Source organism: Corapipo altera, unplaced genomic scaffold (assembly GCF_003945725.1).
Source record: "Corapipo altera isolate COAL_440 unplaced genomic scaffold, ASM394572v1 61411, whole genome shotgun sequence".
NCBI classification, from domain to species: Eukaryota; Metazoa; Chordata; class Aves; order Passeriformes; family Pipridae; genus Corapipo; species Corapipo altera.
In genome coordinates this window covers 6,037,915-6,062,305 of record NW_020884875.1, presented here as the reverse complement: position 1 = coordinate 6,062,305, position 24,391 = coordinate 6,037,915, and the positions used below count along the sequence as shown (strand labels likewise).

The window sequence follows — 24,391 nt, the reverse complement described above, 5'->3', positions numbered from 1 at the left end:
AAGGAAAGGAAAGGAAAGGAAAGGAAAGGAAAGGAAAGGAAAGGAAAGGAAAGGAAAGGAAAGGAAAGGAAAGGAAAGGAAAGGAAAGGACGGTCCTTCTTAAGTGATCCACTACTGTAAGTACAGTAGTATTCCTCAGCATTTTCGATGAAGTAAAATATCTGGCTTTCTATTTTGGTCTGATAGTCCCCTAAATCTGCAATGGGAATATTGCTTCCTTTCCACGTGATCCACCTCTCTTATGACAATTATTTTTAGCTGTTCTTGGACTTCAAATGTTCTTTTTTCCTACATATGTTAGCAGAAGGTCAATTTAGATCTGCATCATCTCTCTTGACTGCTAATCCCTGCTCCGGAAAATAAGAAAATCTTAGATCTCTTTAAGTGCTTATAAATTATTTTTGAAATTTTGAAAAACCATCTTGTGGTGTGAAAGTGTTGTCTACCAGTGACTTCATACTCTTACAACATCTTGTATTGTATTTTTAAAAAACCTTGGATCGAAAACATAACCACAAAAATCAGTCACATTAAAACTGGATACAAAGTTTTCAAAGTAAAGCTTTTTTCAGATCAAGTGGAGCAAAATTAAAACTCCAATTATTTTGAACATCAAAAGTCTAAGTATATTTCAAATATCTGAATTGATTTTTAGATCTCTTCTGCATAATAAATATAGAGGAAAGAATCATACTTCAGGACTCTGTGTTAAGGTCTGGATAATATGCTTAAAATTATATTATTTCAGTGTTCTAAGTAATACCCAGAAAACGTGATAATCATTGTTTTCTATGCATATTGTCCACATATATAACTCCATTTTATTCTAGAGGGAAAGAACAAGCTGGTAATAACACATTGTTTCCAACATGTTTCAAATAATTTTACCAGTGTTTTGGAATGAAATCAAAGCTCCCTCTGAGGTATATGCCTGAGCCTGGGGCTGCAGGGAAGGATCTGAGAGTAGATACGCACTGAATCAGGAGGCAGCTCCCTGTCTTCCCTTGTCAAGGGCCCAGGACACTGCCATGACTCCCATGAGGTGCAAGTGGTCATGTCAGCTTATTATATCTACACTGCACTAAACCTTGTCCCACTAAACCTCTGCTTCCACAGTTTGCTGATAATTTGCAGTCACCGCCCCCTGGGCCAACCAAGCAGCAATAAGGACTTGCTGCTGTTTGCAGTGCTGTTCGGTGTCCCTGTGCTTACCCCCTCTGCAAGTCAGGAGGCATTTGGGAGGAATTTGGGAAGGGTCATACAACAGTGATGTCTCTCTGGTAAACTGTTTCTCTTTTACTAGACTTTGTCAGGTGGCCCTGAGAAATTGTTTGGGCAATGTTTTTTCGTCTTTTTCTCCTTAACTACAGGAAAGACTGGATAATTCCTTGTAATGTGAAGATTTCTCTGCTGTCATCTGTGAATGTCAAGTACAATTAGAAGTTTGCAGGAGCAGTACAAAAGCTAATCCATTTGGAGTCCTCTTGAGCACTTGACCTCCTTTTATCTTGGGGCAGTGAGCTTCACAGATTAATGAAGTGTTTCTAGACTGTTGGTCTTCAGCATCACTGGGTGTCAGCTTCCATGAATACAGATCACCAGGACCACCTTGTTCATGGTATAAAGTGAGTGAGCATAGTCTAGCTGTAAGGCAGCAGCCTGACATGTGTAAAAGGCTAGTATTGTTCAAGAATTTTTACTCAATAGCATTAGGGGCCAATTTTGCACTGAAGCAAATGAGATGAGCAATCCAGAGAGAATTCAGAAATCTATGTATTCAAGGCATTCAAGGACATAATTTATTCACCTCTATATAAATTCTGACTTGGTTACATGAAGAAAGCCCATGTCATATACTGGCAGCTTCAAGTTATTCCATTTGTAGCCCACAAAATGAGAGAAATGCAGAAGCAAATCAAAACCGCAGTGAAAAACAACCACCCCCAAAAATCATTAACCTCTGAGCCCAATCACCCCTTGTGCATCTGAAGCCTCCACAAAAGACCAGACTAATAAATGAGCTGATTTTACTGTGCCTGAAGGTCACAAATTTGGAGCTATTTCTGACCACAGGGGAGGAGAAAAAAATTCAAAATCCGAGGAGTCCTTGCATTGTGCAGACTCCCAAGTTTTCCTTCAGCTGAAGACGTTCCAGCCTCAGCTCCTCCCCTTTCCCCTCACCTGGTTATTAGCAACCCTGGAATCTCCATTTTCACAGAATGGCAGTTAGAGTTTTCCTTGGGATTACTTTGCTTTTGCAGCAGGATTTGAGTTGTTATCAGAGCCAGCTGTGTTTTGGGCTAGTCTTGTGCCAGCCCAAAAAGAGTTTGGCACAAGCCTTGTGCATGTTCTGTTGTCTGTAACTGAGTGTTTGCTCCTTGCTGTTTGAGCACCTTTAGGATGAAGGAGGTTAGTTAAAGGAAATGGTGATCAAGTTTGAACAAATTCAAACCTGATAGTTTCCACCTGGGAGTTATTAATAAATAACCACCATATTCCACTAATATAAAAATTGCAAATCAGTTGAACAAACCAGTAAAAGATTCAATTTTTAAATTATTGTTATTTTGATTTTTCTGAATTATCAGTCTGAATTTATCTTTAAGTGGTGTAAAGGGTAAACACACTGTGCTTACGGGTGGTGGTATGTTCAAGGCCCAGTGGATCTGCTATTTTATTCTGGAAGGGAATACTGTACATCTTAGGTCTACCCAAAAGCAGTTCCAGAGGTTTGTTCACAAAACAAAACTTGCCATCAGAAATCCTGGGAAGCTGCTTTAACCAAAGAACTGAGCTTAATGGGCTCAAACATGGAATGGCTTTTGAGATACATTCAAGCACTTGGCAGCTTGAGGTGTCCATAGCAGGTGCTGGATTTGCTGTAAGTGGGCAATTTATAAACAGAGCTGACAACTGGGAAAACAGAGCATCAGGAGCGTGGCATTTCTGAGCCGGTAGTGCTTTGCCTATCAGATGCTCCCCAGTGCACAGTTTGGAAGAGCGACCTTGCTTAGCAGGGCCAGCTGGCTTACCAGCAAAGCACTGCCATGTCAGGGTGTCTGGCAGTACTGCCAGATATTTTCAATAGGCCAGTGCAAATTAGTTTTTTTACTTTTGTCCTTCCTTAATCAACAATATATATTGGTTAATTCTTGGTTTGCTGGTCGTTCCTCTCTGCATTTGTAAAGAGAAAAGCCCCGGAAAGGTTTTACTCAGGCTTGCTTTTAAATGCTATTTCAGAACTAATACTTAAAAGAACAAATTAATTAAATAAGTCTAGGACTCATCCTGATCTTGATCTCAGGGGGAAAAAAAAAAGTTGATATGACTCCTCTGTCCCCTTCTGGTCTTGCCAGCTCAGGAAAGAAAGTGGTGTGTGGTGTGCAGGCCCTGAGCCTTTGGAATGGTGAAGGGCCGAAGAACACAAGGTCAGGGAGAGGGAAGCGCCACTGGTCACGAGAGTAGTGAGACCCTGGAGCAGGTTGCCTGAAGAGGCTGTGGATGTTCCATGCCTGGAAGTGTTCAAAGCCAGGTTAGATGTGACTTTGAGCAACCTGGTCTAGTCTGTTTACCGCTAAGTGTTTGGATTAGGTGAATCTTTAAGGTCTCTTCCAACTTGAACCATTTTATGAATCTATGAGTGGTCTTAGTAGAAATGTTGACATAAAAAGACACTTAATTTGATTCTAGATTCTATTTTTATTTAAACATCAATAGCTCATCAATAGATTAGCATTAAGTAGATTAAATATTCTACTTAATATGTCACAAACATAATTCTATGTGAGCATTTACCAGTTGAGTTTACTTACACTGCAGCCTGTACCATTTTATGATTTGATCAGTGGCCTAAAAAAGATGTAATACTATTGTAAACACAATTTGCAACTGACACAAAGACTTGTAAGTGGAAGAGGGATGGACTGCTGATACACAGTACTCTGGAGGTCTCCATGGGGTTGGCAGTGGGCAAGAAATGCCAAATATAAGATCATGCTTCTGGGTTCAGATGCAAACTAGACTTACAGACACGAAGGCAAACAGTAGAAAAAAGAGCTAGAAAGTGTGGCAAGAGGATGACTAAGTTCTTTAGTCAAGGCCAAGGGCCTTGGGGCTACAGAAAAATCTGCACCCTCCCTGGGGAGTGAGATCTTCCTATCGTCTTCTAGCACATGGTTCCCTCTTGGCTGTGTGGAGAGTAAGAACCTGTCTAGAGACCAGTCATGAAGGCTGGAAAAAATTGTGGCAGGAGGTGCCAAACTGTCATCTGCAATCACTAGGCAGGCTGCCTCTGCTCAAATTTGGTACAAGTGCATCTCTACTTGGAATGTTTGGATAGCCATACACTCTAGGTGATGCTGAAGCAGTGAAGTTGGCTCAGAGAAGAGTGCTTAGAGCAACCAAGAACCAGAAAGGATGCTGTGCAGGAAAAGTCTCAAGTTATTAATTCCATCCAATTCACTGAAGAGGAGATGCATGTTCTTTCTCTCCTTCTCCATCCTCCTTTGTAAGCTCTGTTCTCCCTAAGGGCAATTTTAGAACCTTTTCTTGGTTTTCTAGAGCTTTCTGCCCTGCAGCCTTACTTCCACAGTCTGCTGCCATGGTCTTACAGCTGACCTTGAGCTTGCTCCACTCCTATGCAGCTAAGGCCTTATTAAGTTTCTGCATCAACCATAACAATCCTGTAATGTTTCAAAGCTTCCCCCAGTGCCTTCATTGCACTGCAATGCTCTCTGAGCTTTCTTTATTCTACTTTTAGCCTATATCCTTTTTATTTTTCAAAAGTTATAAATTATGTAGGAAAAAATTACTATAAAATCTGGCAAGCAAACCAATTTAGGAAAGAAACAACTGCATGGAACAGTACTGGTAAGTGACTCTTCCATGAAGAAAGATGAGCAAACTTAAAATGAGCATATGTTGGTCACAAATTAAATTCAGTCATGAAAATCTGTTGTCTTGTTTTCAAGTGGAGATAACATCAACCACCAATGGCAATGAGACACTATGAGAATCAAGAGAATGGTCATAAGGGTTGCAAGGAAACTTAAAGACCATCTAGCAGACTTTCCGCTAGACCAGGTTGCTAAAGGCCTTATCCCACCTGGCTTTGAACACTGTCAGGGTTGAGAAATCCACAACCTTCCTGGGCAACCTGTTCCACTGTCTCACCACCTACACAGTAAAAAATGTCTGCCTAATATGTAACCTAAATTTTCTCTTTCAATTTGTACCCATGACTCCATGTCCTGTCACTACAGTTCCTGACAAAGAGTCCCTCTCCAGCTTCCCTCTAGGCCCCCTTCAGATTCTGGAAAGTTGCTATGAGGTTTCCCTGCAACCTTCTTTTCTCCAGGCTGAACAGCCACAACTTTCTTAGCCTGTCTTTGTAGTGGAGGTGCTCCGCTCCTCTTGTCAACTTTGTGGACCTCCTCTGGACTTGTTCCAACAGTTCCATCATGTCTTATGTTAGAGACACCAGAACTGTACACAGCACTCCAGGTGGGGTGTCATGAGAGAAGAGCAGAGGGGCAGAATCACCTCCCTTGACCTGCTGGCCATGCTCCTTTTGATGCAGCCCAGGATTTCGTTGGCTTTCTGGGCTGTGAGCACATGCTGCCCGCTCATACTGAGTTTTTCATCAGTCCTTCTCCACAGGGCTGCTCTCAGTCACTTCTTTCCCCCAACCTGTAGGTGTGTCTAGGATTGCCCTCACCCAGGTGTAGGACCTTGTACTGTGCTTTGTAGAACTTCATGAGGTTTGCATTGGCCCATCTCTCAAGCCTGTCAAGGTCCCTCTGGATGGCATCCCTTCCCTCCAGCATGTCAACCACACCACAAAGCTTAGCACTAAAGGTGCACTCAATCCCACTGTCTGTGTCATCAACAAAGATATTGAACACAGCACTGGCCAATGAGGGACAGCACTCGTCACTGGTCTCAGTGTGGACAGTGAGCCACTGACCACAACTCTTTGTGTGCTACCATCCAGCCAGTTCTTTATCCACCGAGTGGTCCATCCATCAAATCCATGTCTCTCCAATTTAGAGACAAGGATGTCATGTGGGACAGTGTCAAACGCTTTGCAGAAGTCCAGGTAGGCAATGCTCTGCCCCATCCACAAATACTGTAGGCCCCATTATAGAAGGTCACCAAATTTGTCAGGCATGATTTCCCCTTTGTAAAACCATGCTGACTGTTACTAATCACCTCTTGGTTTTCCCTGTGCCTGAACATAGTTTCCAGGAGAATCTGCTCAATGATCTTACCTGGCACAGAGGTGAGAGTGACTCTCTGTAGTCAATGCGTCTTCCACTTTTCCCCCTTTTAGAAAATGGAGGTTTATATTTCCCTTTTCCAGGGTAATTTTTACGTGGAATTTTTAAATATTCATAACCATCATAGCAAATCATCATATTGCTTCATCTTTGTAATTTGGATGAAATAAAACATCTGCAGGTCAGAAAGTGTCCCAGGAGTAGCAAACCAATAACTATCCTACAATGACACCAAGTTTTGGAGGCACAGAAAAAATTAGTCCCATGTGATTTTCTTGTAGAACCATGTAGTTATCTTAAACATTGGGTTTCAGGCAGTGCACTACATCTCTTCATATTTTGAAATGCATGTGAGAAGAATTGCTCTGTTGGCAACTCTGATCCTATGAGCTTGATTGTGTATCTATGTTAACTCACCCTGGAGCTCTGTATCTTTCTTCTGAGATGTTCTTCAGGTTCTTTGCAGATTAATTGATTTCTACAGGTAAACAAGGAGAAGACATACCAGAGGCTGCTATTAACCCACAGGCTGCTGGTCCCCAAACAGTTTGGAGAGCTACCTCAGTGAGAAGTATCACAGAGCATGAATCCTCCTGGGCTCGCCAGGGGTAAGGGCAAGAACAAGACTGCAGGTAGGCAACATATATTCAATTCTAACATGCCTTTTAATCTTTTCCACAGTGCATAAGAAGTAAGATAAGAGGAATGTACACTGTAGGAGACCTCAAGGCAAGAACTGAGCAATGTCACACTTCAGGCCCCTGCTCCAGCAGCTGAGCTTGTCAAACAGCCAAATCTTTTTCCTTAACACACCCACTGCAAAAGCACCAGTCTTCCCAGTGGATCATCTAAGAAGAAAACTATCTCTGCTCCAAGATCCCTCACCAGTATATTTGACCATAGAAAGTCTTCTTCTAAATATTCTTAGTGTGTTTATTTAGTGTTGTGAACCATTGAATTGTCCTTGGCAGCAATATGCGTACTAACACCTCCTTCTATCACCTGTAGTTGGTTTGGCAATTATTCTTCTTGACTAAGGAGTATCTCTGACCAGATGACTCCAAGGTAATCTAGACACAGACCTTGTGTTACCCTTTTCGTTATGCCTTCATTATCCTCCCATGGGCATATGACAGTGTTCTTCCTAGCCTCCATCACATCTCCTTGCTTAGGAGGCAGAGGGTTGGGCCATAAACTCTCCATCATCCTCTGTGTTTTCTTGGTGAAAACACTGAGCCTGCACTTGCAGATTCTAATGAAGGTAACTCTCTGATTTCATTGGTCAATGTGCACAACCAGGGATGCTCAAGCAGGCAATCCTGACTATTTCTTTAAGACAGATCCCTACTACTATCCTTCCTACGCTTGTTGACACCTTCATTAAGCCTCATACATGAGCTGCCAGCAGAAACAGCATAACTGATGTCTCATTGATGTTGTTTCACTGACATGATAGCCCCTGGCTAGGAAGGCTCAGGTACTCTGGGCAGAAAGAAAACCCAAATGGCTCCAAATCAACAACTAAAAGTCATAGGGTTTCTTGGCTCAGCAGATGCAGCTGTTTCAGCATGTTTAATCCCTGTTGTGGATGGGAGAGCTCAGGGCATGTCTCCATTAGAGTGTTCCTACCCTGGGAAGGAAATAGGGTCCGTGTCTTGGAAAGATCCTGGAAGAAACTGAGATGAAAGTCGAAGAACAATTGATTAGGTAATAATGCTGTAGCACCAGACTTTGCCAAGGTGAATTTGTACAGCTTCCTGGTAGTTATATGTGAGGACTGCTGTTTGTACAAGGCTTTTTGGAAATAATTATATATTTGTGAGCCAGTATTTCCTACCACAGGTCTAAACAAGCCTGAGGAATATAAGCACCTAAAAGTTTGAAACTACCATGCATCGTGTCAGAAATAATGATGTACCCAACACTCATTTGATACATCTTGTGCCCCTAGTTCTCAAACTAACCACCCACAGTGTTTCTCTCTATGGGTTTGAAAAAGTGCTGTGTTTACTGGCAGGACTCTAACTGTGTGCACTGAATTCTGCTGAAAATCCGACTCTGCATGTGCAAATGAGATGTGTCCATTGGGCTCTTGACGATAGGCCGCCAGGGTCCTCTGGCTGTGCAGCTGATGCCCCAGCACCCTAAACCATGCTGTATCCTACTGGGCCACCAGAACTTGAAGGACAGTCTTTGATTTAGGGTTTTGCCTTGTGAATAGTAGTTTGTTCTGTGGTGACTTTCCAGCTGTTTTCCAAAGGGCTGGCGTATGACAACAGACTGTCTCCGGTCAGTCTGAGGCCTCCCAAGCCCCCAGCCACTACAAGGGAATATTTATATCTTGCATGTACAACAGGCCAACATTTTCTAAGTTATCTTGGCTCTTTTTCACACTCAAAAGTGCTCTGTATCCACTGTCTCTTTCTAGGGTAGGGGCAATAGGAACCAATATGAAGTCGGTCGGATGTCCTTTCATGTAAAGCATTCTGCCTCTGAGAGGGGGTATGTGTAAGTACAGCAAAGGAAGAAGTAAGAAGCCTTGCTAATGAAAAATATGTCTACAACTTAACCACCCCTGGTACTTGTATTCTTAGTTGATGATTTGTACCATGAAGCTTGGTAGTTTGCCTCTCTTGTTGTGTTTGTTCCTAAATAAGTAAGAAATACTAAATTCCTGCTAGCTCTGGAGTGCAATACCATTGTGAGTTTCGCAGGATAATACTATGGAAAAAGAAAATTTCCTGTTCCTATCTTTAAAATTTGTTCCACTTCCATTTCTTAGGTTTGACTTCCATTGTAAGAAATGTCAGCAGACAGCTATTTATAGGCATTTACAGTTTCTGGCCTTTAAATTGACTGTCTGTAGTCTATCAGAATGTCTCACATGCCTTGAACTCCCACTTCATTTTGAAGATTTCCTTTCATTTCAGTATTGTGCCTCTTCTCTCTGACTAATATTTCTAATGAATTACATATTAATGTAAATGCAGTTTCAGTGTATCCATTACTGTATTATGCATATTGTCCTCATGATTACACTATCTACCATACGATCAAAGTTAAAGGCAATATGAGACTAAGATCAAATACTCCTTCCTGCTAACATTTATTAAATGAATTTGTTTGTTCTAAATATCTGTTTCAAAATAGTAGTCAATAAATAAATAAAAAAAATTAAGATTTCCATGTGCAGCTATAGAAGTACCATCACAGAAGCAGATAGTAAATTTTCCCAATATGTACAGCAGTATAAAAATGTGTTTTGGGTTTTTTTCCCATTTGTGAAATTCACCACTGAAACTGGTCTTAACCAAAGCCTTAGTTCACTGAATGAATAATAGGACACTTCTGTACAGATTCACAAGGCACTTTCTGTGGAGGAAGACAACACCCTTCCTTCAAGTGGTATTACTAAAGCTCATTAAACTTTGAGCAGTACAATGGTACTTATTATGAAGAAACAGAATCATAGAATGGTTTGGGTTGGAAAGGACCTTAAAGTTCATCTAGTTGCACCCCTCTACCATGGGCAGGGACGCTTTCTACTAGATCAGGTTGCTTAAGAATTTGAAGCCAATGTTTGAGTTTCTCTTCCTTGGACTTTTCAGCCAACGTATCTGGACTATTTTTAGTAGTGAGCTGTTAGTATGCCTAAACTACCTCTGCAGCATGGTCAGAAATTATACAGTCTGAATTACATGTGTTGTGTTCCAATACTTCACTGGGAGTATATCACTACACCTTTCACAAAGGGTGTAAAAGGAAGAGGAATAGGATTTTCAGTTTGTGTTTTTAATATGACACATGAGAAATGACCTGTTGGAAGATTTTAAGCAATGCACATGTTCTCCATTTTTATGAAATCAAGCTGTATTTCAAGTATCATTTGTTAAAAAAGAGAACAAAGAGATAAACATTTTGTTAAACATTAACATTATGGGAAGCTTTCTCTCTGTTATTGGATTCAAATCTTAGCAATTAGTTTCGGTTATCAAATAATGGGCCAGGTTGCCTTCTCTTTGTTTTCAGTAATGTTGTTGGCACCACAATGTGCACTAGAGTTGCCAAGGGTAATAAACATCTCAAAATGGAGAACACTTCACACTGGTAACAGGATTTCACATAAAAGATCTATCTTTTACATAGGTTATTCCTAAGAAGGATTTCAAACTCACTCATTAGAGCTACCTGCATTGTGAGTTTTTGCATTGATGACAACTTTGGTTAATGGAGAGGAATAGATGTAAGGCAGGTCAACATGAAATGGAATTTTTCATTTTTCCTGAAAAATAATCTCCACAAAATTCTTTGTTTCTTTTTATCCAATATGTTTCATTTTTTTCAAGATACATATTTATTAACTGTTCTTTTCCTTAGTGCTTATGTCTATTTTAAAAGAGACTTTAGCTTCCATGATTTTAAAAATGAGCACTTGACTTTTTCAAAATGAACCATGGGAATTCAAAATCTTCAAAAGACTTCAACTTATATAATTGCTTTCTGTTTTCTAAACAAAGGTGATTGGTGAATCCAGCCAAAATTCACAAGTTGTTTCTTCCTTCTACTAACACCTTCAGTGAAATTGCTGTTAACTGGAACCATTTCACCTCTCTCATTCTCCAAAATTTGAAGCAATTTTGGAAGAATTTCATCTTTAACCCAATTTCATGCTTGTGTATTCTTTCCCTCTTAAGTTCTCAAATTCTTCCTTAGATAGCCTGCAAAACATTCATTTTCTTTTGAGAACATGGAAGCCTTAATCACTGCGGGTTGCATAATAAAGACCTCCAGGAAAAGCCTTATTTCACCAGAAGAACCCACAGCTCTTGGGCAACACCCTCAGATTTCCTGCCTTGGCAAAGCTCCCGGTGTGCTAGCACAGCACTGCCTCCCCAAAATGTACCCCAGGGAGCTGTGCTGTGTGGAGCCACCGGTACCTTGGCTGACCTGCGCTAGCACTGATGCGATGTGATTGAATTAGAGTGTGTGGCTGTGGACAAGGCAGGGCGAAATGAGGCTCGGCAGCACACAGTGCAAAGAATGTGGTGACTGGCAAGCAGGGATAACCTGTTTCTGTTGGTGATATGTCCAGAAGCGTGCAAGAAAAACGATCACTCCCATTAACTCTCTTAACTACATTCCATTTTAACACATCAATGAAGCACAGAGCTAGCTGACAAAGGGAGATCATTTTTAGAGTAGCTTCAACTGTATATCTAGTGATTATGTGCTCCAAGAGTCATCTAAGAGGAGAAGCTATATTGTTACCTATATCTCTAGAAGCATTCATTTGAGGGTATATAAGTTGTCAGGAAGTAAGGTACTCTGTATACAACAGAAGAGAGGCAGTCTATTCTAGAAAAAAATTGTGACCTAATTCACCTAAAATTTTTGGGCATTGTTTTGTGATTTAGAGCTCTGAATAACTAGTGACTTGTCAATCCTCTTAAGGAATCCATATTGCTCACTGGTCACATAAACTTGGCTACTGGGAGTGTGTAGTTTGTCCCTTGAAACATGTAGCTGTAGCTCTGGTGAGGACTGTCCTAGGCAGCAATCTGATGCCATGGAGGACACAGTACCTACCAGAGATGCCAGCCACAGGATGAGAGCGACTGCTGTCTTTCAAGTTTAGTCCCAGGTAGCACACATCTCCCTGAATCTCTGAAAAGCAAATATATGAGCTAATGTCAGCAACATACACGCATGCTCACAGCGATGCAGTTCAGGCAGTATCATGTTTATGAAAGATATTTGTTTAAGAACTGCTGACAATTTTTTTTCCCTAACAACTTCAGTGCTTGGTTTGGCAACCTACCCTCCTTTCAGTTCTGGCCTCAGACTCAGCAGTCTTTCCTGCCTTAACTGCTAAGCCCAGGGAGAAAGGGCGGCCACACTCGTGCCGTGCCCACCAGCGGTGGCACCTGTGCTATGGGCAGCCCCACAGCCCCAGCTGTCAGCATGGGCTCCTTCCCAGGCCCTTATATGGAGATCAGCACACACCAACCTTGTGCAACTTGCTTTTTCTCGAAGCAAGGGATAAACGGTGCTGGCACAGAGGTGGCTGCTGGAGCTCGAGTATAATTCATAGGCCCACAGAGAGGAGTGCATTTTGTCTCTGCACCCATTGATGTGGCATTCTTCTGCATATGAGAGCACTGGCATCTCTTCTGTTCCCAGGGTTTCCATGCTTAGCCATTTTGCTGTGCTCGGCCCTCACAGATCTTCCCCCTTCATCTTCAGCCACATCCTGTCTTACTGATGATCTTGCTCTGCTGAGTGCCTGGCAAAAGTGCTATGAATTTTTCCAGGTGCATCACTCATGTTTGTTCCCTCCCCTGCTTCTAGCTCCTCTCTTGAATTAATTAGCTGCTCTCTTGCCTCTTCTGCTTTTAATCTTTTTCCACTTCAACCTTTCCTTTCCATCCGCCTTTTAACCTGATTTCCTAGTCAGGTTCTGAAAACACAGATACATAAACTTTGCATCATGTCTCATGTCTGCCATTTGTCTGATGATTTTCCTTTCTAATTCTGTCCTGAGAACATAACTGGTTTTTGCTCTCTCCATCTCTTTCAGCCAGGTGATCCAGTCCATCCCTTAGGAACAGCTGTTGCCGCTCTACTCTTACTGCAAGCCAGGAGTGGGACTTCATCAACAATTGTAAAAGGGTGGCATGCTCTAGCTGCAGAACATGCCATTAAATAGTAAAGTAATATTTGCATAAAGAAGCTTTCATTTCACAAATGTGCAAGCCCACTTGGCTCTGACTCCTTTCATTCCTTGCTTTTGCATGCCCTGCTCCCACGAAGGAAGCCATCTTCAAGCCTACTTCTCATTTCATTAGCAATCATTTCTAATCATGAGGAAGTTACTGTCTGTCCTTCTTTTTCCCATCCTCTTGCTTTCTGATCCTTGTACCCCCTCCTTAGAGCTCCCTAGCTGAAATATTACTGTTGTTGCACCTCAGCTCAAATGGCTGAGAGCTGTGCTCAGTAGAGTGTATTTCCATATCTCTTCCCAGAATGAAGTTATTCATTAATCCAGGCTGTTTTTGAAGGAGCTCTGGCAAGTTTTCTTTGTCATAACCGCTACTCAGAGCAGTGTGAAACACAGCAGCACTGAAAGCCATTACTACAAATAGCTCTCGATCCCTCAGGCTGGATCCTTGGGAAGTTTGTCCTTCAAATAGTTCAGAGAGCAGCCAATCTCTACAGAGTGCTCATGGGTCTTCCCAAACACCGTGTGAAGGGCAGGGATTTCCACAGCAAGCCCTCCTTCCTCAGAGCAGATCAGCAAATCAAAATCTTTTCTATACAGGATCCCATTTCATACTTCTCAGGAAACAGAGATGCCTTCTGGAGGCATGCATTATCTTTCAGAAGAAGAACCTTTGTTCTGTCATGTGGGGAATTAGTATGGCCCATTTCGACTTAATCCTGTAGTTCCAATCTGCCTGTGAATGGAAAAAAAGCAAAACATATTTACGGATTAAATTATCTCTCAGTAACGGTGGCAACCTTGGGGAAACTGGGGAGGGAACTGCAGTTCACCTGTGATAAGTGCTGTCCTCCGTGTACTTCCATCTGCACTGCAAAAAATAAAAATGTGAATTTCCACTTTGTCTTTGAAATTCGACAATTTATTTTTTCTGCTTATATTTGAGATCAGAGAAACAAGATCTGAAATGAAATTTTATTTTTCCACATGTCTACAGGGTACTTCCAGGTAAATGCCTTAACCCAGAGTCTGGAGTGAAGCCAGGATTATCCTAAAATGTGAGGTTTTTAGGACAGGCGATCTGCACTAATAGACTAGGCAGGGCCGGAAACAGACTTGAGCATCTCAATTAGCAGAGCCCTGGCAAGGACTTGGCACTTGAGAACCCAGACTGCAGCAGAAGAGGTGGAGGAGTAGCTCAGAGTTAGCCCAGGACAGCCACTTTCCCAGGGAACAGTTTGAGGTTAGTGGGACGAAGCCATATGAATGCATGCATGCTGTTCCATGTTAGCTGCCTTGAGGGCTAGAGAAACCATTTTCATCACTGGAATAGATGCAGTTTCTCAGTTTGTCTTAGGTGTGTTCTGGTATGCATGGAAGATCACGCTCTTCAGGGATTTAGGCACAGGGGCACTTAATTTCTGAATTTTAAAGTGCCACAGGCATGGAGATAGGTACCTTGATAGTCACACCAGCCAAGAGAGAGGTGCTGTAGGGCATGCAAGACAGCACAGCTACTATTGCCTAAGGATATTTTCACCAGAAACTGTAAGTGCTTTTGGTATTTCAAGTGCCTCAACAGGTTAGACAGAGTTTTTTAAAATTGTTTTCTTACAAATAGCACCCGAAAGCAATGTATGCAACACTGAAGCTCTTCAGCACTATTTTGGGTCTAGTTTGAATATCTTTGTTTAAGGGATTGGTCTGTTCACATTTAGATCTAACTGGAACTTCTACTTTTAGCATGTTTCCTGTGCAGTGCTGTTCTGGCATGTTGGCAGTTTATCTCCCATGGTGGCATTAAATTGATACCTGTTTTGTTCCTTGCAAGGTGTGAGGCAGAGCAGGCCTGCATGCTGCAGAAACAGGCAGTAACTGGAATTTGCCAAAATGTCCATGCCAAGTTTTGCAGCAGTCATGAGCCTCTGGGCCTGGTCCATGCCCTGTCTGCACAAGTGTGACCATGTTTATAGGACAGAGCTCACTAGGAATCCCCATGTGTAGATTCGAAAAGCAATTGCTGCTGTTATGGCTTACACCATATTGTTCTGTTGCTGACAGTTACTGAATTGGGCTCGTGGCTTTTCACAAGGACTGATATACACAAATCTCAGAAATCGTGTAAACTGTCATAACAACTTGGTATTTTAAGGATGAGCACACTTTTTCACTGGAGTTGATTTTTGATTTATACAGTCGTCATTATTCCTGGTGTTCACTGAAAATTGCCTGATAGGTTTGAGCATCATCAATATCTACTTCTAATTTTATGATGTGTGGCTGTTTTAAATACATTATTATATGTCATGAATGATTTTGTTCAGGTAATTACCCCCCAGTTTTCTCAAAGAAACTTGAGACTAATAGTTGCATCTCAGTTAAAAGGAATGTTTAAAATCTCATTGAGTGAAACTCAGAGGAATCCCTCATTATCTTAAGCAGAAAACAGCAGAAAAGGGGAGCCCTGGTCTACAGACAGAAATTGGAAATGGACAAAAGCCCCCACTCATGCTAACAGAAGGTTTTTCCACTTCCTGAAGAGAAGATAGATGAGAGATAGCACATTTTTTATTTTTAGGTTTTGAAACAGCAGTTTTCAAATAGCAGCATGGCTATGAATTTAAAGCATTGTCTATCTTTGCGTTGAGCAATCTTAGTGAAAAGCAAACAGGAGAACTTTCTTTGTTGATAATGCCCTTGTGGGTAAGTGCATAGAATATGGACTTTCACTATATATTCAGGCTACAGTCAATTAGTCATGGGGAAAAGGAGGAGACACACTGGATTATCCAGGGAAAGCTGAAAGAATTGAAGACTGTATTTGTAAACAACTCATAAATTAAATCTTTAAATAATATAAATATTTCAGCCTTGACCCTGTCATGGACAGCATCTCATATATGCAAAATTGGTTTATGGAAAATGCTCTGATATAATCTGACACCATGTCAGAGCATATCAGTGGTTTAAAGAAAACTCCCGTTTCAGGGAAGCAAATTATTAGGTTCCTAGTCCAGACACGTGTCTATCCTACTCACGTCAGGTAAGTGTCATAAGGCTACAGTTGCCACTGCATTTTACATGGCAACATAGTGGTCTTGCATTCCCAGATGTCCAAACCCAAATGCGATTGCAGAGTATGGGTGAAATTATTCACTGAATATATCTCATATACCTCTGCCTTCCTCACCTTAAACTGGAAAAGTCTGTGCAGGGTTAAAGCAGAAGAGAATTTGCCATTCTGAAGTTTCCTATTTTTGATCTTACGTCACCTTTGTATGCTACCACCTTTTCAAGTGTGAGCAGATAAAAAGGGCAACAGCTTTGTTTTGTCTCCTTAAGCATTGCTAATTCTCTTCTGGGATAGAGAAAACTGTGCACTGTGTTAATACAAAGAAACTTAAACTATGCATTTCAGTATGGACATGTAGAAGCAATCAAGAGTGTGATGAATGATCTGTGGACATGCATTGCCCAGGTTCAGCCTTTCATTTAGATACTGGATAATGTATCAGGTGCAACATAAATGCTGCTCCTTTGAAAAAAGGAGTGTTATAACAGTGAAGAGAAAAAATATTGGTTTATGTAGGAGGTAAGGGGAGATAAGTAATCCTCTCTAAACAAACCACAACGATAATATACCAGGTGAAAGAAAATGAGAAAAGGTGGTTAAATGAGATCATCTTTAGTTGCACAATATTACAAAAAAAGTGTAGTTATATATTATTAAAAGAAGCAGAATTCTGCACCCCACAGGCCTCTAGAGAGTTGTTGGTAGTAAGTACAATATTCTCTCCATAGAAGTCTTCTGCTTCATTATTAATGAGCAGTGTCATGAATTAACCACATCTATAAGTGCATGCAGAACAGCTGCCTTTAGGAGTTTATTTGTTATTCACAGAATTGAAGAACTATGAGGCTGGAAGGGGCCTAGGAGATCACCTGCTCTCTCTGCCCACTGAGGCATCTCAACATTTTCAAAGAGTCAAGTGTCTTCAGCAACGGCAGAAAGATTGGCTTAAAATGGCTGTGCTACATGGCAAAATGCTTTTATTTTCCTCTACCTTGATTAAAGAGCTCTAATAACTAAAACATCCGAAAAAGAGAGCAAGCTTGCAAGTAGCAAAGCCAAAAGCTTGTTATTCTTATTGTATACTACATCCAGGGCATATTGAGCTGTCAGCTCTTATAGGTGCCTCTGAGTGAGTGAAATTAATTGCGGGCTACAGGCTTAACTATAGTCTGACGAAAAGCTAGGGAAAAAGCTATAGGGCTAGAAGAGAAAACACTTTCAAGAGAAGGTTTTTGGAGCAATATAATGCTGAATTTCACCCAGGGCAAAATGTTTGCACCCACTGACTGGCACTTCCCTGGTCATCTGGCTGGCTCGCATGTGGGATGTGCTTATACTAAAGGCAAGTTTTGCACATCCTCGACTAGGAAACACTGTTTCACCATTCCCCTGGTCCTTCTGAGATCTTTAATGTGCAGCAGCAGCCGAGTTAAAGCACCCATAGAGCAGATGAGACCTTTGAGAGCAGACTTCACTTTAATGTCCTGCGTCAGACTAGAAGACCCCTGCCTGTGGTGTGGGAAGGCTCAGGCTCCAGCCCACAAGGATTTCAGCAGTTCTGCATGACAGTTGTGAAAAGCACCTACTCCTCTGTCCCAAAGCTGCCCTTCCAAGGGGGACCTCTAGCATGTCTGCTGCAGGTTGCTCACTTTTTGTGCAGACACAGAACCAGCTGCAGTTTACCTTGTGGCTAAGAGTGAACAGCCTGCAGAAACCAGGTTCCATGGACTGGGAGATTGCTCCAGGCTTGGGCAACTGCCTGCAAAAGAACAAGCTGATTTGAAAAGACATTATTGACTCAGCTGCAACATTCAGAAGGTCTTCAGCAGAGGCAGGAGGCATTAAGCCTTAATATGGTATCCAAAACCAGCTTGCTCCATTGTTTTCTCTAGGTGTGTCTTTCTCCTTTGTTACCAGGGAAGTGTTGAGGAAAATGAATATCCACTTGTCTAGCACTAGCAGCTCAGCATGAAAATGTGATGATTTCACTTTGGATGTTATAAACAGCTCTGTACCTACAAAATTAATGTTGCAGCATCAGCACTGCTGTCAGACAGTATATTTTTGGAGGAGACCCTGGTTCTCCAATGCTTCCACTATTTCTTAAATCAGTGCAAAACAGCAGTCAGAATCTGCCATTTAGGTATTTTACACAATGTTGAAAGCAGAAAGGCAAGCAGATGGTTTTAGATGGATATTAGGGCAGTTGCATACAGGCAGAAAACAGTAACACTACAAGGGGGGAAGGACTGTACTAATAAACTGACTGCCTCTGCACGAGCGTCAGTCAGGAGTGCAAGTTCCTCTTTTTAACTCCTGGACTTGTGAGGGTAGATCAGATTAGTTGGTTGAGTATGTGCCCTGGAGCCAGCAACTGTCTCCAGCTCCACCACCACCATGCTGTGTGACCATGGCTTTGTAAAGCAAAGTGCACCCACTGGGAGCAATAAGACATCTACAGCTTATAGAAATTGGACTGGACTGGGAAGTTTATCTTGAGCTCCCTTTTTGACAACTTCAAGTGTCACCTGCTGCTGCTGAAGATGCAGGGTTTTTGTGCTCTTTGTGCTCACACAGAGCCAGATAAGCCTGAGTTCCACTGAAGTGGGGCCAGAAGTGGAAGGAATTTTGCTTGCTGCCCAGCCCTATCACCCAGCCTGAGGGTGAATGGGGCACCTGACAATCCCCCATCAACCTCCCTGGGATACAGAACTAGAGGAGTCTTCCTCTCTCCAGGAGTTTGGTTGCTTGCTTCAGTAACCTGTGCAGAAATGGATGATGCTGTTATGAAAAGACCATTTCAGGTTGAATGTGGTCACAGGTCCCAAAGAGAATTCTTGCAAGGCACTGTGTCAGGCTGAGCTCGTGAGGCAAATGCATGAGCAGGGGAGAGGTTGCTGTCCTGAGATTAAGGCATGAGCTACAAGGTTTTGCTATAAGGGAATGGAGATGGGAGCCTGGTCAGCTAAATGCCCCAGGAGAGTTTGAAAAATGGTAAAGACATAGCTAACTCTTAACTGGAGCCAGCCTAAATCCAGGCATATATCATATTTAAAATTTATTGGAACATAGTTATGTTCATGAAAATTAACATTCAGTGGCTGTGGAAGTACTGGTCACTTGAAATATGAGAGATTTGTGATTAAGTGTGCAAACAGGAATGGATTACTTGAACTCTGTTTGCTTCAATATTTCTTTAAAATTATAATGATGAAAATGAGTGAAAATTATGAGAATGAAAATAGTCCTTCTTTTTAACATAGTGTATCAGGGTGAATTTATGCTGTTACTTTTGGTCTGTGTTTGGCCCAGACAACTTTAAAATTTTGTTCTTTCCCTGCCAACTTTTGTGAAAACAAGTACTGATAAACGGGTACCTCGTCCTTGGAGAGAGAGCTTCTTGTATAAACTGTTTTAATTGGTGTTCTGTGATTGGCTAATCGTCCTCCAAGGTCGCTTGAAGGAGAGACTGAAGAAGAGAGGATGAAGTAGCGCCCCCAGACTCATTTGGAAAAGACCCCCTGAGTGCCATAAGCAGGCGCAGGGAAAGCTACGTGTGCGCAGAAGAGATGCACTTACCTAACGAAGGGGGTGGGACGGAGGGTCTCTGGCAGGGCGGTGATGACCACTCTGCCCAGGTTGAGGTCACTCAGTTTATTGTATAAAAGCAGATAGTGCTTTCTTGGAAGGGAGCTAGCTTTACCTCAAGGACAACGTTGCCTTTTGGCAGGGCCGCCTGCCAGTCTGTGAACTGACTGACTTTCCAAGGATGCAGCTTCTGCTATGGGTAATTACAGGCATTCTAGGTCAGTAAGATAACTTTATGGGCAACAGCTGGGTAACTGGGGAGGTCATGCTGGGGGCTTATTTCTCTCCTCCTTCCTCCGTTTTGGGTTTGTTCATTTTGTTGGCCACCTCTTGGTAATAAATATTGTTTTCTGTGAGCTTTCAACAGTGTCATGGTTTCAAGATTCAGTATGGTTTGAACCCCTCCCTAATACCCATAGCAATAGGCCTTCTTCATTTGAAGAACTTTTATGCTGTGTTCTCTGTCTCATTCCAATATAACTTTCTTCCTCATGATAAGTAAATTACAGACATATGAAGTGCATAATGCTTGATCCATAATCAGCCAAAAAGTTGTACTCAGAGAGGAGTCATCAATAATTTGACATTCTGTTGATGCCTACAGTGGTCTGTACTCAAGTACGCTCTATACACAATATTTTCAGTCATTATTTTGATAAGGGAATAAAGGGTGCACCCACAAAATTGGCTGAAAAAGATTGTCTGATTTTTGGAGAACAGGATAAAAAAATAAAAAAAAAGGCCTTTCTACCCTGGGAACAAGATGAAAATTGAGCAAATTACTTTTAATAAAGACAGCTGTGATACACAGTGAAGCAGATGTCAGTGTACAATGCAAATTGGATACTCAGTGGTCCTGCTGTAGGACATCAGGGTTGTGCTGGAGGCAACAGCACGAGGCTGTGACAAAAATGGCAAAAATTATGCCATTACATATTATCAGGATCAATCTGTGAAAATCATGGGAGATAATTCTGTCATATTTGCTTGGGTAAGGCTTCTCAATGAAATGGAATTTCCTACACTTGGGCTAAGAACTTAGAGTTATAAACAAATACAAGATAGTCCAAAGAAGTTCAGAGATAGCAACTAGAGAAAATGCAGCTTGTGAGGAGCTGGATTTATTCTGACTCAAAAAAAGGATAAAAAGGGACATACTTGCTATACCTGGAACAAAGGACAAGAATAAATTGCTTGCCAAATTCACTAAGAATGGGATAAGATGTAATTAAGTTAACTAAAGGTCTGCATGGTTAGATAGGAAGAAAACTTTTCTAGCTGCAGAAAAGCAACTGTAGTTGCTCCAGTTGCTTAGGATCATAGTGGCAATCGTATTTTCCCTACACTTCTGTCCCTCTCCATGCACAGATAGTGTCTGAGATGCTGTGATTACGCTTGATATGGTTTTATATCCCAGTAATTGTACAGGAATGTAGAGCTTTCCAGCTCTACTTTTTTCTTTGTTACTGTGCAAAACCTCCTCTGCTATGTGATCCAGAGCTACTAAATGTACTAAACCTTTTATTTAGAAAGTTTCCTTCCTCCTATATTGCAACCATTTCTTGGTTTTTTTGTTGTTTGGTTTTTTTTTTTGGTAATAACAATGATAATCTATAGGATGAAGATAACATGCTTTACCCATTGCTCTTCAAACTCCTTACAAAGCTGAAGTTACTATTGTCCTTATTCATAAAGTAAAGGCATAGCTATGGGATTGCTGAGTGTTCGTAAAGTACCCTGGTAGCAAAAACAGACACATAACTAAGGATACATATCTCCCAGGCCTTCCCTTAGCTGCCAGACCACTTTTTTTATCCAACAAATTATGGTGGTGCAGATGAAGTAACTAATTTGAAGTTCAGACACAGCTTGTTTTTTCTAGTAACACAGAGAAACCATAACACTCTGAATGCAGAGGAAGTCCTACCTGGTGGCGGTCCAGGGTAAAATACATTCCACAAATCTCTCACAGAATGCAATTTAATACAACCTGAGAATTGAGGCCATGATGTTAAAGCATAATTACCCCTTTTTTTTTGCTGATGAAAAACACGTTGTTCTGATTGTGAAACTGTCTATGGTTTGATTTAGTAAAGTAAGAATACTTGATATCAACAGAAACTAATATTGTCTAATTAATTAATCCACCTCATGATGCAGTATGTAATATAAAATGTTTTCTCACAGTGTTGTGCTTTCACAGAGCTGTCATTCACTGTAAAGGTTACTATCTTTCTTTTTTTTCAGTACAAAAGCTAGCTGTAAAACTTGAAACCTTTCTGGGAAATTGCTTGGATACACAAAGAACGTACAAGCCTGGTTTTCAATTTTCAGTGATTTCTGAGATTCGTATAAAGGGTTTTTTGTCAGCTCCCCTCAGTTATATGTGCAGAACCAAGTCCTCCAGGGTTGTGGTTTATGTTGCAGCTTTCTTACAACTTTTATAATTGCAGGCTTATATTAAGATAAAATGTGAGTTCTTTTGCAAGAGTCTGTTACAATTTGTAGATTCCCCTGTTGCTCGCATTGCTGTTTTATAAAGAATGCTGTCTGTTCAAGGGCAAACCTGGTGAATGCTATGAAAGTGCTGCCTTTTCAATGTGATCTTGGTCTCTCTGTTTTTTACAGAGTGCTGTGTGAACAGCTTTTTTGCCCTTTACAAATGAATAATGAGGAAATAGCTTGACTATGTTTACTAATTATGGTTTTGACTATGAGTGTTTGTCTTGGAAAACCTTCTGAAAATCATATGAAGAGATGAATGCTTCTTCATGTTGGATATTCTTCACATATCCAAAAACTTAGTTTGTGTTTCAGTGACCTTATCATGACATTTTTCATTTCTTCTGTTTTCTTGTCCTTCTTCCCCTCTTTCTGTATCAATTGCAAGCAGTCTGTGCCTTGACAAGATTGAAAAATAGCCATACAATACAGTCCAAATAAAGTAATTTCAGTGACTTCAAAGCAGATTTCTTCAGTTTTCTAGTTGCAATCAGATGCCCAATGCTCCAGAAAAAAGGTCTGTAAAAGAAGACGGTAATCCAGGAGGCTGTTGACTAACCTGGTAGTACCTGCCTGCACCCAGGACCCTTCTTCCCAGATCTGTCAGAGCAGTCAGTGAAAGCTAATCCTAAATGCTTTACTCAGGACAAACAGACTCTAGAACGACCACACATCTGTGTTTCACACCTCTTACTGTTGTCAACTGGTTAATGGCAAGACTAGCATAAACATAGATCACTATAATATGGAAGGAAAGAGAAGCATAAGAGTCATCACCATTTAGCCTGGTTTGACAGCTTTCAGTATGTTTACACAACAGGAGATGGTGAGCCATGCAGGGATGGCATGTACAGGTACTGGGGTGTTCAGGGCGGGCAAGTGTGTTTGACAGCCAGAAACATGCCCGCAGCAGAAGAGTTTCAGCACTGGGCATAAATATGTCTAAGAAACAAGCAACACATTTGTGTTCTGTTTAACTGTGGTCGAACAATACCCAAAATTTATCATTCAAATTGTTTCAGTAATAATTTTTCACATTATAAGTCCAGCTATAAATTAGTCAAAAGACATTTGTTTAATAATTTAAATCTCCTATTGTTTCAGGGAATTGCTGGTTACATTATTGCCACTTATTTTCATGTTATTCATTCGGCCTTAATAAACCATGGAAGTGTTGGCCTGAGTAAGTTTGCTCTGGTATTGTAGTAGTGTACTTATACACACTTTGGTCCCGTTCACTGCACCTTTCTGTGGGTTTTTGGTTCACAACTTACCCACTGGTGGCCCTGTTGCCAAGTGCACTGGCTTCTTAGACTTTCCCATCCCTGCTTTGTAAATAGTGTCTTATGAGCAGCACTGTTGGTTCCGTACTCATTTATGAAATTTTACACATTATCTAAATATTAGCAAGAATTAAATGTGATATAAGTGTGAAATCACCCACAGTTTACATACAGCCTGAACATGAGGAGACAACTTCATTGCAGGCCAATTTCTAGCATGAAACTGCCTGCCACTGCTAAATCATCTTGATTTATTTATTTAGGTGAAGGGAAATGTCCCTGTGTTTTCAACAGGCTTTTGTCTGCATCAGCCCGGATGTTTTCCTCCTGCAGGATATACCATTGCTTCCTAAACACTGCAGTGCCTGTCTTGGGAGAAGCTGGGATTGCTCAGGTGATACCCGGAAGCAGAGGATGGCATAGAGCCAGGGATGGGTGCTGTGTCCTGAGGCAGGATGGCTCCAGGGAGGTGCTGCTAGGTCAGGGCAGAGCAAGGGAACATTCTGGGGCTGAGGCACCAGAGGACTTTCCGGGTGTGACTGTGCCTGGGCATACACATCCTGGCAGACACACTCCCACTGACCCCGCTGCTGGATGCAGGAGGGTGGGTCTGCTCAGGGAGAGGGTGCAAGGGAATTATCCAGAGAACAAGGGAGATGGTTTTATCAGTCTCATGCCCTCCATCACGGAGGCTCTTGTCAGGCTCACTCTCAGCAGAGTGGTCAGGGAGATGATGTTTTTGCCATGTGTGCTGCCTCTCAGTAGTCACCTGCATCTGCTCTTCTGCTGCTGAGCAGCTGCAGGAGAACATGATCACAGCTCTCATCACTGTCTGATCTCTCGCAATTTCTGGAAGTCACTCTGCAGGAACCACAACAGGAAACATTTTCTTGAGTGCAAGATACATCTTAGCAGCAGAACTGAAACCATAAATATCAAGTCTGAAAAA

At 41.6% G+C, this 24,391-nt stretch overlaps 1 long non-coding RNA gene across 1 annotated transcript; it reads left to right on the top strand.

The window, feature by feature from the left end:
• Positions 1 to 1,123: 1,123 nt before the first annotated feature.
• On the top strand, positions 1,124 to 8,888 carry LOC113943409. Its single transcript, XR_003526311.1, has 3 exons — positions 1,124 to 1,625; positions 6,763 to 6,910; positions 8,707 to 8,888. It is a non-coding gene; the product is annotated as an uncharacterized LOC113943409 (long non-coding RNA).
• Positions 8,889 to 24,391: the final 15,503 nt, after the last annotated feature.